The sequence below is a fragment of the Sander lucioperca genome, chromosome 20, assembly GCF_008315115.2.
Source record: "Sander lucioperca isolate FBNREF2018 chromosome 20, SLUC_FBN_1.2, whole genome shotgun sequence".
Classification (NCBI taxonomy): domain Eukaryota; kingdom Metazoa; phylum Chordata; class Actinopteri; order Perciformes; family Percidae; genus Sander; species Sander lucioperca.
The window spans coordinates 449381-461631 of record NC_050192.1 but is presented as its reverse complement, the minus strand read 5'-3'; positions in this window follow the sequence as shown (position 1 = coordinate 461631).

Sequence of the window (12251 nt, the reverse complement as noted above, 5' to 3'; positions counted from 1 at the left end):
CTTCTATTCCTCCTTCCTCTCTCCTTGCCTTTTTTACCCGTTGGGAGACACACAGAGAGAGAGAGAGAGAGAGAGAGAGAGAGAGAGAGAGAGAGAGAGAGAGAGAGAGAGAGAGAGAGAGAAAGTCAGAGTGAGTAGCACAGATGGAGAAACAAAGAGAGGAAGGGGGAAAGAAGTAAGTTAGCGCTTACCATAAAGGGTTGTAATGATAATATCTGTCAGGGGAGAATCTTTTTTTCCATAGTGTTTTTTTTATTTTTATCTTAAATAATTCTTCTGATGGCAACTTTGAACACACAGAGAGAGAGAGAGAGAGAGAGAGAGAGAGAGAGAGAGAGAGGAGTGAGGAGTGATAGTGCAGCTTTTATAATGCCAATCAGTGCCACTCCTATCACCCATCTAATTAGCCAGAGTGCTAAAACAGAAAGCACTGGGGAAATGATAATGTCATGCTTTTGCATGTTCAAAAGAAGACAATTTTCACTCTGACGTATAAAAAAACTATTTGTGACGGGGTGTAATCAAGTGTTTTCTGAGAAAGCCGTGTTGGATAAAATGTTCCCAGATCTTTATGTTGTCACACTTGTTTTCAGATCATTTTTCTGGATGCATGACCCAGATTGAAATGTTCCTTTGTGTGTGTGTGTGTGTGTGTGTGTGTGTGTGTGTGTGTGCGTGTGCGTGTGTGCGTGTGTGTGTGACTGGAGGAAAGATTTTCTTCAGGTGTGATGGTGGTGACAGTACATGAGTGTATGCATTATCAGCAAACACAGGTCTTTACATTGTTTTCGTCTGGTCCAGTAGTTTAGATCTGGTGATATTCTATATTGTCCTATTGTCAATAAACAACTAATGTATGTACTACCAAGTGTTGTCTGTGTCAAGGTTTAAGGTTATTTATTAGTCATGTGCACAACAATAACAGAAGTTATTGCAGATTGGCAATGGAAGTCTTCGGCCTGGGACACAATTCAACAATGCTCAAATTTGCACTCAAAAGAAAAACACAAGCAAAATATATTGCAGTTAAGATATATTAACAAATCAAATATAAATGAAGTAATATAATTGTATAGTATTTGTATAGACAGGATTGCAAATGAATAAAACTGAGTGTAAAATGGAATGTAGTAATCTGCATATCTATATGCATGAGAAGAATATATATATATATATATACTGTATATATATATATATATATATATATATATATACTTAAACTCAGAATATATAAAACTTAAAGCTCAGACTATATATATATATAGTCTGAGCTTTAAGTTTGGCATGGACCTCCCCAGTAACCCTGAGCGCCTCTGATAGGGGAATGTCCGTACAGTGTCCTTGGTATGATGTCATCGATGCATTTGCCGATGTAGCCAATGTGTATGAAAGCACTCTGTCCTGCTGAAGCAGTGTTGTAGAGCTGAGTCTGATTGGTTGCACCAGTGCTGAGGGGTCCGTGTCACCGATGGGTCACGTTTGAGTTTCTGCCTATAGCAAGGCAGAGGCAGAAATGAGAGGTAGGCGGGGGAGGGCCTTATATCCATCTCAGAAAGGAGTATAAACATGGAGGAGTGACTTTCCTCAGGTTGGCGCTGTTAACATTCTTCGGTAGGATTGGGTATCAAGAACCGGTTCCAACATGGAATTGTTTCAAAAATTACGATTCCAATAGCCTAGAAATCTAGACCACCCTAGCGGCAGCAAATGTAATTTGCAGCCAGGGTCGTCTAGCAACTCTCCCTTGGCTTGCGAGCTGGATAAGCCAAACTCTAGTCAGGCCAATCACATCGTGTATAGAGTCGGTGGGCGGGCTTAACATAATGACGGCAGAGTTGCGACGGTTCCGCGTGAATTCCCTGCTACTTGAAAACAAAGAAGATGGCTGCTGCTGCTGGTGAACAGCTGTCTTTGGAATCGGTTTTGGCCACGACTCTGGAAGACTTGGAGTTCAGCTTTTCTTTGAGAAAAGAACAAAGAACGGCACTGAAGTCATTCTGAAAAAAGGAAGATGTGTTCGGAGTTTTGCTGACCGGATACGGCAAAAGTTTAATCTATCAACTAGCGTTACTCTGGTTGGTTGTGGAGCTATCCTATTGCGTGCAGAGGGAATTTGAAAGCCCGTTGATCCCGCCCCTCGGATTGAGCCCTGCCAATGGTGAGTTCCCAGACCCAACATCTGAATATGGGTCTGGCTTGTCAGGCTACAATTCCAATGGAATCCTTTCTTTATTGGAATCGTTTGGAATCCGATCGTAACACAAGTTTTGGTTTCCGTAGTGACCACCATACTTCCAGGCGCTTGTTGTGTTGCAGCCATGGAGCGCAGTAAGCAGCGCTCCAGTGTGGCTTTGTTTTACATTGAAAAAGCCCGGTAAAACAGTAAATCACCATTTAATCAAAATAAACAGCTCGTTTGGGGGCGAGGGGTCCAGCCAGCCGGATCTATATGCTTCCTCTGGGTCACACAGCTCCACTGTTTTCCAAAAACTATTGAAACTCATCAGTGAGCCACACTGTTGCACTCAGGGACATGTTCCTCATCACCATCAACACACACACCCTGTACTTTATTCTGACACAATCCCAAACACACAACATCCTGCTGCCACAAATACTCACTAGAGCAACAAATGTGGATTCATCCACCGCTGAAAATATTATATATATATATATATATATATATATATATTAGGGCAGTCAAAATGAACGTGTTAATAACGATTAAAACGCAAATTCCTTTTAACGGCACTAATTTTTTAAAAGGCGCAATTAAAGCACGCATGTTCTGTGGAGTTAACCCTAACCCTTCTGTATGGCTTCAGAGGTCAAACCTTATCCTGAATCACAAAAAAAAGGCTCTTTTAAGAGCCACACGCTTCATCTAAAGAGAGACTTCCCAGTCCGAGTAACTTCAACTTAGACCGAGTAACTTCATTACTTAGATTTTTGAACAAATTCAATGACAAAGAATCCAAATTCCTTGAGCATAAATGGAGAAAGAAAAGGGTCCAGATGGTTCTCTCCTCAAGACTAAAGTTGTCTGCATGTACTGTGGATGTGAACTGAGTTACAACTGGAGTATGTCCAGTCTCAAACACAACTTGACCATTAAAAACTTAAAAAACATATTTTTTAAAGTGCATTTAGAACAGATAAATGTGCAAATAATTTGCGATTAATCGCGAGTTAACTATGGATACCACACGATTTATCGCGATTAAATATTTTAATTGATTGACAGCCCTAATTTATTTATTTTAATACTGCACGTTTACAAGTACATCCGAGTATTTTAAATTTGCTATTAATCGTGATTAATCACAGCCCATGACTGCAATTCCCCCAACAAATGATGCACTATTTCCTCCTGTTTGAGTAACGTAGGATAAAAACTACAGTCGCCAACAGGAAGGAAATTGGGAAATAATGGAGCGATAAAAAATATATGAATATATTATGTATGTACCTATATATATATATATATATATATATATATATATATATATATATATATATATATATATATATATATATATATATAAGAACATCCACAACAACTGCTGGAGCTACTCCAACATGAAAAACACTAAAGGCCCTATTTTAACAATCTAAGCGCACGGTGTGAAGCGCCTGGCGCAGGTCCGTTTAGGGCATGTACGAATCCACTTTTGCTAGTTTGATGGCAGACAAAAAGGGTCCATGTGCTGGGCGCATGGTTCAAAAGGGTTGTACTTAGTGTCTTAATTAATTCTCTTTCGCAACTTTCACATTCTCGCACGCCATCTTTTTTGTCTCCCTCCGGCTCTCTCCAAACAACTTCCTTCTCGCAGGATTAGTCCGAGGTCAACAGGAAATCAAACTCTTCCAGGGTCGTGTCAGGATGTTAACTCTAGATTTGCAGAAACTCTCACGAAACTCTCTTCAGACTACCCTGAAGCCTGCGAGGTCAATGCTTAACCTCAACCACCTGGACACTGGGGTTACCATCAAGATCTGACCTTCCAGCTCTTTCATTCTCTGAAGTAAACAAGAATTATTATAAAGATTTTTAGGGACTGAACAAGCCTATGAACATCTTGAAATAAATAATTAAATATATTAACAGTCGAGTAATATATGGATAGTTGAAGGATAAATCATATTTTAGATCAAAACATTTAAATAAATCTAATGAACATTAACATGAACTGAATAGGAGTTATGTATCTTATCAAAACTCACATATGTATGAAAAAAAATACTAATGTACTGATGTAGTGTGTTGTCTTTCCACATTGCTTTGTTGGGTTATGAACACAGAGTACTGAGTGGTTATTATTACAGGTCCAGCAGTCATAGAAGGACAGTATCAGCTGTAGCAAGGGTGTTTATTGAGATTTTTTCTTTTTAAAAGGTCACTGGAGAACTGGCTGGGGGCAGGTGGTGGCAGCTGAGGGCTGGCTGGCGTGGCAGAAGAAAGTTGGCTGTACTGAAGAATTACTTGAGCCGGAGAACACTGGAACACTGGAGACTGTACACATGGAAAAAACTGAGGTTAGTCCAGGAGTCAAAAATGCAGGGAAAAAAAAAACAACTACTAAACTTGAACTTTTAAGTTTGATTCCTTCTCCTCTTACTTGTGATTGGCTCGCCTGATGCAACAACAGCATGCATGCTGGTGGTTGCCATGACAACATGCTCATTGTAGAGCTGTGTTGGAATAGTATATTGTGTACAAACATTGATATATTTGCCTTATGTCCTCTCTGCACCTTATTCATTATGCAGTCCCACTGTAGTTGTCTTTGTATCCCTCCTTTTTAAGTGCATTTATATTGTATCGTGATTGTACTGTATCGTATTTTAATGTATTGTACTGTATTAATAGTAGTGTTTTATGTTGTAACTGTATTTAAGTACCTGGCTGTAAAGACACCTTAATTTCAACTATCTATCTATTTCAAACACACCAGGAAGGCTAGATCATAAGGAAACTTGGAATAAGGAGCCACTTCACTCTACCGATAGCAATGGGAAAATCTGGCAAAGGAGTGGAGTCGTGACCGGGCTTTTATGTGTGGAGTGATAACAAGATGAGTTTCCTGGTGTGCCTCATTAAGGTGTGGACACACCGGTCCGATAATCGGCCGTTGGACAGTCTGGCGAGATCAGTGACTCGAGTGTGTTCGGTGTGTTCCGTGCTGTCGTCCGTCCGAGGGGCCATCGGCCTTCATTTTGGCCGATTTGACATGTTGAATCGGCGGGGCGGGTACTGCCGGCAGTCGGACTCCAAAGACCCATCTGATTGGTATTGGTATGGAGTGCTAACCCGGAAACAGGAAGCGGAATGAGCGTGACTAGAGTCTCTCAAAATCTGACGAAAATCTTTTAAACTGACCTTTGTCGATCTGAAATGAAGACAGATTCAGCAACTGCACGGCCTATTTCTCTCTTAAAATGTTTTCAGAAACACGTTTCGGTGAACTATTTTAGTAAAATTATGAGATGTCAGTCTGTCTTTGAATTTCCGGAGAAACAAGACCCATGTGACACGTTCGTCCAATCAGCTGCCGGTTTTCATTTTTGGGCGACGATACAGCGCCGCCTGCTTCTCGTCACTTTGGTGTGTTCCGAGCCACTTTTTTGACCAATTTGGGGAGACTGATCAGCCCAACTGCCTTTTCTGCCGACGTTTGGCCATCGGCTCTGCGTGTCCACACCTTTAGAGAGACCCAGCTCAGCCAGCCACGCCCTCAGCCAGTCAGCTGCACCAACACTGCCAGGGAGAGAAACAGAAAGGGAATGGGGGAAAAAGAAACAAAAAACCCCACCACCAAACACTAAAAACAAACACCACCATGACAGCTGGTTCTCAAAACAATTCCTATATTTGCAGATACATTGAAGGATTAAAAAATGCTCTATGAGATAAGTAATAATGTGTGTCTCTTTAGCTGCTAAATGCTCTACGATAGGTTCTACCTGTGTGTCTGCAGTCTGGTGCAGGCCCGGGAGTGTACTGTGGATTTTAAAATAGTGATTTTAAAAATGCTAAACCCTTCCGTAGAGCTGAGAGGCATTACTGAGTGGGTGATATTCATCTGTGGGTGTGTGGACACATCTGACATCTGACTCAATGTAAAAAATATCTATTATGTCACAATATCAACACCACAAATACACCAAACCAAAAAGTCCAGCTTCATAATAATACAGAAATATAATCAGTTAAATGCACTGAAGGTATTAAAAGTACTCATTGTGCAGAATGTTTTATTAGCAAGTAATATCTGATTATTATTGATGTATTTAAAAGCAATCAATGTTGTGGTTCATCAAAGTTAAGCTACTTTATTGGGTAGTTTAATTTATGACAATGTACATAATTTAATATACTGATTACGAACAAATCTTTCATACCGATTCTTTTTTCTAGTCCAGTACCGACTGGGTCAGCTCGGTTACGTAGGCAGCCTGTTCTCATGAACCATACATTTGAAAAGCTAAGAAAAGATAAGCATTGTATTTCGTATGATTGTATAAGAACGCAGCTGGCCGTGCAGGGGGGTGGTCGGGGTGATGGGTGGGCGTTAACACACAGGACTTTCAAGCCAGGGAGGGGAGTTCGCTTCCCGCGCAAAACAAAAAACTTTCACCTAGGAAATGCGTGTCCCTTGGGAGTGTTTTAATACAAACCACCATATTTTTCCTAAACTTAAGTAGTCGTTTCGGTACCCTGGAAATCCAGAGTTCTCGGAAGAGCACAATTTGAATTAGCTTAGCGAGTCACTCTGGCATTCAGTAATGATGCTCATTAACTATGCCCTTGTAGCCGAGCTGCACCAATCACGTCGGTGTATCTGATATAGGCGGGCCAGAGGTGAGCTAAACAGATGGCGACAGTTTAATCTACCAGTTAGCTCCGCTGGTAGCTAAGCATGTGGGGCTCTAGATACGTCACCCCGTGTATTGTTGTGATTGGTCGTAGTGTTATCCAATTGCGTGCAGTGAGATTTTCAAATGCATGCTTGGTGCCGCCCCTCGAGTTGGGCCATTTTCATTTCTCAGTGCCAGACCCTTAATCTTTCGGATTTGGGTCTGGATTTCCAGGCTATTGTTTCGGTACTTTAACTTAACTTTCATCGCCGCATAACGCTCACTTTTTCTTGCCTAAACTTAACCGTAATCTCCACTGAAATGACCGGCAGCTCGCGGTGCTCTGTACCCGTCTCACAGTCACCTATTCTCGGGTAACTGAACCACCGACAACGACCGGCAGCTCGCGGTGCTCTGTACCCGGCTCACAGTCACCTATTCTCGTGTAACTGAACCACCGACAACGACCGGCAGCTCGCGGTGCTCTGTACCCGGCTCACAGTCACCTATTCTCGGGTAACTGAACCACCGACAACGGCCGGCAGCTCGCGGTGCTCTGTACCCGGCTCACAGTCACCTATTCTCGGGTAACTGAACCACCGACAACGACCGGCAGCTCGCGGTGCTCTGTACCCGGCTCGTAGTCACCTATTCTTGGGTAACTGAACCAACAACGGCCCACAGCTCGCGGTGCTCTGTACCTGGCTCAGGGTCACCTATTTTTGGGTAACTGAACCACAAACTACCGCCAACCTGACGAAGCACCATGCGGAGCACCGTAGCCGCGTCACAAAGCTCTGTAGCGGCTTAAACATCTAGCAACTGCCGCTCTGTAGCACGGAGCTCTGTAGCCGATGTCACGAGACCAGCCGGCGGTCTATCATACGAACCCGTTCATAAGAATGCGTTGGTAGAAAACAGCAGCCTGACGTGGACACAGGCTGTCTCTTTTATATCTTACCAAACCAAGTGACATTTGTATGAATGGAAGCAGTACAGCCTCTCAGGCCCTGTTTACACGTACATGTCTATATGTCCGAAAAAGGGAGACATTTCCCTTTGTATGTGCCCTTCGTTTACACACAAACAGAGAATTTGCCTCTGAAAACGAGTCTTTCTAAAACCTCCGACCAGAGTGGAGATTTTGGAAAACTTCGTTTGAACGTTTGCATGTAAACTGAGACAAACGGAGGTTTAGGCAGCCGAGGAAGAGAGGAAGAGAAGAGAGAGGAAATTATTCGTTGCTGTATTTTCAGGATTCTGATTGGCTAACGTGGGCTTGAGCTTCTCGTTACACTGCCACCTACAGGTCTGGCATGCTCTTGACGGCATTGACGGCATATATACACGGGTACATGTAAACGAACACTTTTCTGAAAACTGACAGCTGTGCACGATGTTATTTTTGAAAACAGAGAGGTTGAAATGTCCGTTTATGAAAATAGCCGGCCACGTGTAAACGTAGCATCAGTGCTGTGTGACAGTGAAGCAGCAGTGCAGGTGGGGACTGAGCGCTTGTAGACTGTTCACTACTACCATCCAAGACCCCTAAACTGATCTCTTGGCTGCTGCTGATACCAGCTCTCAGACATACATGCTGCCCTTAGTTGCAGTTGCAGTTAATTAATTTACAGGAACAGCTTCATGTTGCCTACAGCTTCATATTTTGGAAGGATGATGAAACATAAATTGCTGTACTGAAGTAGTAGTAGTATAAATATTCAAGATAAGTACAAGTAGCCTATCTGATAATGAAACTGGTCTTGTGTGAATGTAGTTTAAATATGTCCATCACTGGTTTTCACACGATAACAGTGAGATGACAATGCAAATCCATACAGGATGTGTGGTCAGTCACACTGAGCGTTCAGTTTGAGGTATAGTATTACATCATGTATTTCCTGTTGAAAACTTGAAGTTTCTGTTTTCATTGTTGGCTGTTCATCCTTTCTACCCACCTCTTTTCTTTCTCCAATTGATCACAAACACCTTGGAAATATGAAAAGTATGACATATGACTCACAGACAGCAGTGTTTAGAACAGCTGATGGAAAGCTTTAAACAACATGGCTGTAGGTTGAGGAATATTGATATTCATGATTACCAGATGATTACCAGATGTGAGTGGATTGTCCCATCAGTAACATTTCTGATGTCTGTCCTTCTAAGAGAATCTTCTTTGAGGGCTTTGACATTTACTAGAGGACACTCCAGTGTCCCCGTCCCTCCCACCCACCCACACACACACACACACACACACACACACACACACACGCACACACACACACACACCCTTTTCTCCCCCAGGGGGATATCCCAGGAGCCTGTCTCCACTAAGGACCAGCCTCTCCTCTCCTCTCCTCTCCTCTCCTCCTCTCCTCTCCTCTCCTCTCCTCCTCTTGTCTCCTCTCCTCTCCTTAAAGTCACACTCAGTAATTGCTGCCAGTATACGACCTTCAAGTGGGGTCAAGGGATACGTAATTTTAATGACAACTTTTCTTCTCCCCCGCAGGCCAATTTTGTCTTTTGGCAGAAAGAGAAGTGGCAGAGCTAAGTTCCAGAGCCATCTTTCCACACAAAATCACGAGAATCACCTTCTGTAATAGGTCAGAAGGGAGCCCTCCAAATCTAAAGAATAGCTGGGCCAAAGAGTATTGACCCTTCTTATTACTCCACTGAGAGTTAATGGAGATTACTTAATTCATTTAGTCAGAATATAAAAAGAGAACAGCAGCAGTCACAGAGCTGGGACTTTGGTAATAGGCAGTCTCATTCTCTCTGACTCTGGACAGGAAATAAAAGAGTGGCCTGTGGCAAGTGGAAGATGGAAACAGCAATCAAAGGGAAGCTACAGCTTTACCTTTTGGAAAAACTGGACATTCAACATTGTGAATCCACACACTGAGCCAGTTCATCTCCATCTAAATGAAAAGACTTGAATCACACCTGTGTTGTATATTGATTGTCTATTCAAAAAAAAGTTACTGTAAATACACAGTCACTGTAAATATCTTAACCCAACTAACTTTTCCACTAATTTTGTAGATAAAAATGTGAATTCATGTCTTTGTTATTCAGGCTCTCTAAGCCTTTGTATTTTTTTTCAAGCTTCTCATGTTCCTTCTACTTGTTGCTATTGCTTGAGATTGCTACATCTATCACAACTGCCTTCTGCTGTTTTCACCCACAATGTCCGGTTGGTTAGCCATCACCCTTTTATCAGTCTGGATCTGGAGGTCCCATATGATCTTAGCTTTGTCATTCTCTGCCACATTTGAAGGTGCCTCCCACTCTGACCTCAGGACTTTTAGCCCATACTCCCCAACATCTCGCCAACACAGATGTTCCTGTACACTATGCCAGCCACTTGGTTATGGCGTTCCATGAATGCCGTACCTGCCTGTATCTTACACCCCGCTGTTATGTGCTGGACTGTCTCAGGGGCATCTTTACCCAGCCTGCACCTGGGGTCCTGTCTGGTATAGTAGACCCCTGCCTCTATTGATCTTGTGCTCAGCGCCTGTTCTTGTGCTGCCATGATTAGTTCCCCTGTGACAGATCAGCCTTTTCCACCCACTGGTATGATTTCTCGATATCAGCCACTCCTATGTGTTGGTGGTACATACCATGCAAGGGCTTATCCTTCCATGATGGTTCCTCTTCTTCCACTGCCTCCTCATCACTGGGTCTCTGCTGCCTGAGATACTCACTTAGCAGGTCATCGCTCGGGGCCATCTTCCTAGTGAGTCCTGGATCTTTGTTGTTTCATCCTGGATAGTGGCTCTGATGCTCACTAGTCCTCGGCCACCCTCCTTCCGCTTGGTGTATAGTCTCAGGGTGCTGGACTAAGGCTGAAACCCTCAATGCATTGCGAGGAGCTTTCTTGTCTTGATATAAGTGGCTTCTCTCTCTTCCTATGGCTAGGTTATTATACCAGCTGGGTATCTAATGACTGGCAATGCATGTGTGTTGATGGCTCAGACCTTGTTCTTCCCATTCAGCTGGCTCCTCAGGACCGGCCTTACCCCGTGTATGTTGGCTTCTGGTAGTTCTACCCCTTCAGTTCAGGAGTTCAGTGACCCTCTTACCTCTCTTTTGGCGTTTTTCCATTACATGGTACCTGTTTGACTCGCCTCGACTCAACACACTGTGCGTCCGTTTTCCATTGCAGATTTTAGTACCGCCTCAGCGTGGCTGGTCGTCTTATATAGCAGCGCCGCAGTAAACTGCCGTGACCTAACGCGACACACACAGAACGTTGAAGGTGTGTTGTTGCCAGAAGACACATTTAGTTTCGAATGAAGCTGGAGGCAGCAAAAAACACACAGCTGGCTAAACTATTTAAAAATGGCGGGTTTGTTCAGGACACCCCCCTCTGTCGCTTTCACGTCACCTTTTGGTATCGACCACACTTTTCTAGTCCAAATGACATTCCAATGATGCTGATAATGATCCACAAGTAACTTAGGGGATCACCACTGTAGAACGTAACCGGAATCTTCCAATCACATCATGTTGGTGATCACAGCCTCACGTACGCAGCACTGAGACTGTGAAATGCGGATCCCAGAAGTGGCTCTCTGCTCCGCTAAAAATACGTGCCAGGTCATTTTTGACAGAGCCGCGGGGCATTTAACTGGGAGTCAAAGGGCTCGAGCTCCAGTAGGGATAGGCAAAACACTCCCGGTGTGGTATGACGCATGGCGAACGACGGAACTGTGTTTTATGTGCCAGTATCCAACATGTCTGTTGATTTTTATTTTATTATGACAGACAAGTGTGATGTGCAGTAAGCATAGTAGTTTGTGTTTATTTTTCCACATGTTGGTGCTTCTTGTAAAAAAAAGAAATAATAATATTATAATAAGTTTATTTAATATAGCACCTTTTACAGACAAAGTCACAAAGTGCTGTACAAGCGAACTATACCAGTGGATCTGTTGTGTGTAAATATGTATTGACAGTGTGTAACCTCTCTCTAATTAGAGACTGCAGTTGGAACAGAGTAAATGAAAGGACAGCAGTACACACAGCACTGAAAAATGACATTTAAAAACTTCAACATTTTTTGTCCCATTACAGTGGATAATCTGCAGAACACGCTGTTAACAGTTTTCAGAGGGGCCTTTTCTTCAGGAGAAAACTTTTTACAGTCAGGTCTTTGAATCAAGCAGAGTTTTTCAGTTACTACCTTACGCCCATCCTATTAGTTTCTTTTGATTTGAAAAGAAGGAATATTATCTCTTTATCAACACTTTTTTATTCTCCAGGAATTATTTCTGTAGTTATCATGTGGTGATTTGTAATCCACATGTCATAGATGATGAAATATCTTTACAATTTGATGTCAGGTAGACTACAAGATGACAAGAAAAAAAGAGATTGGCATTAGA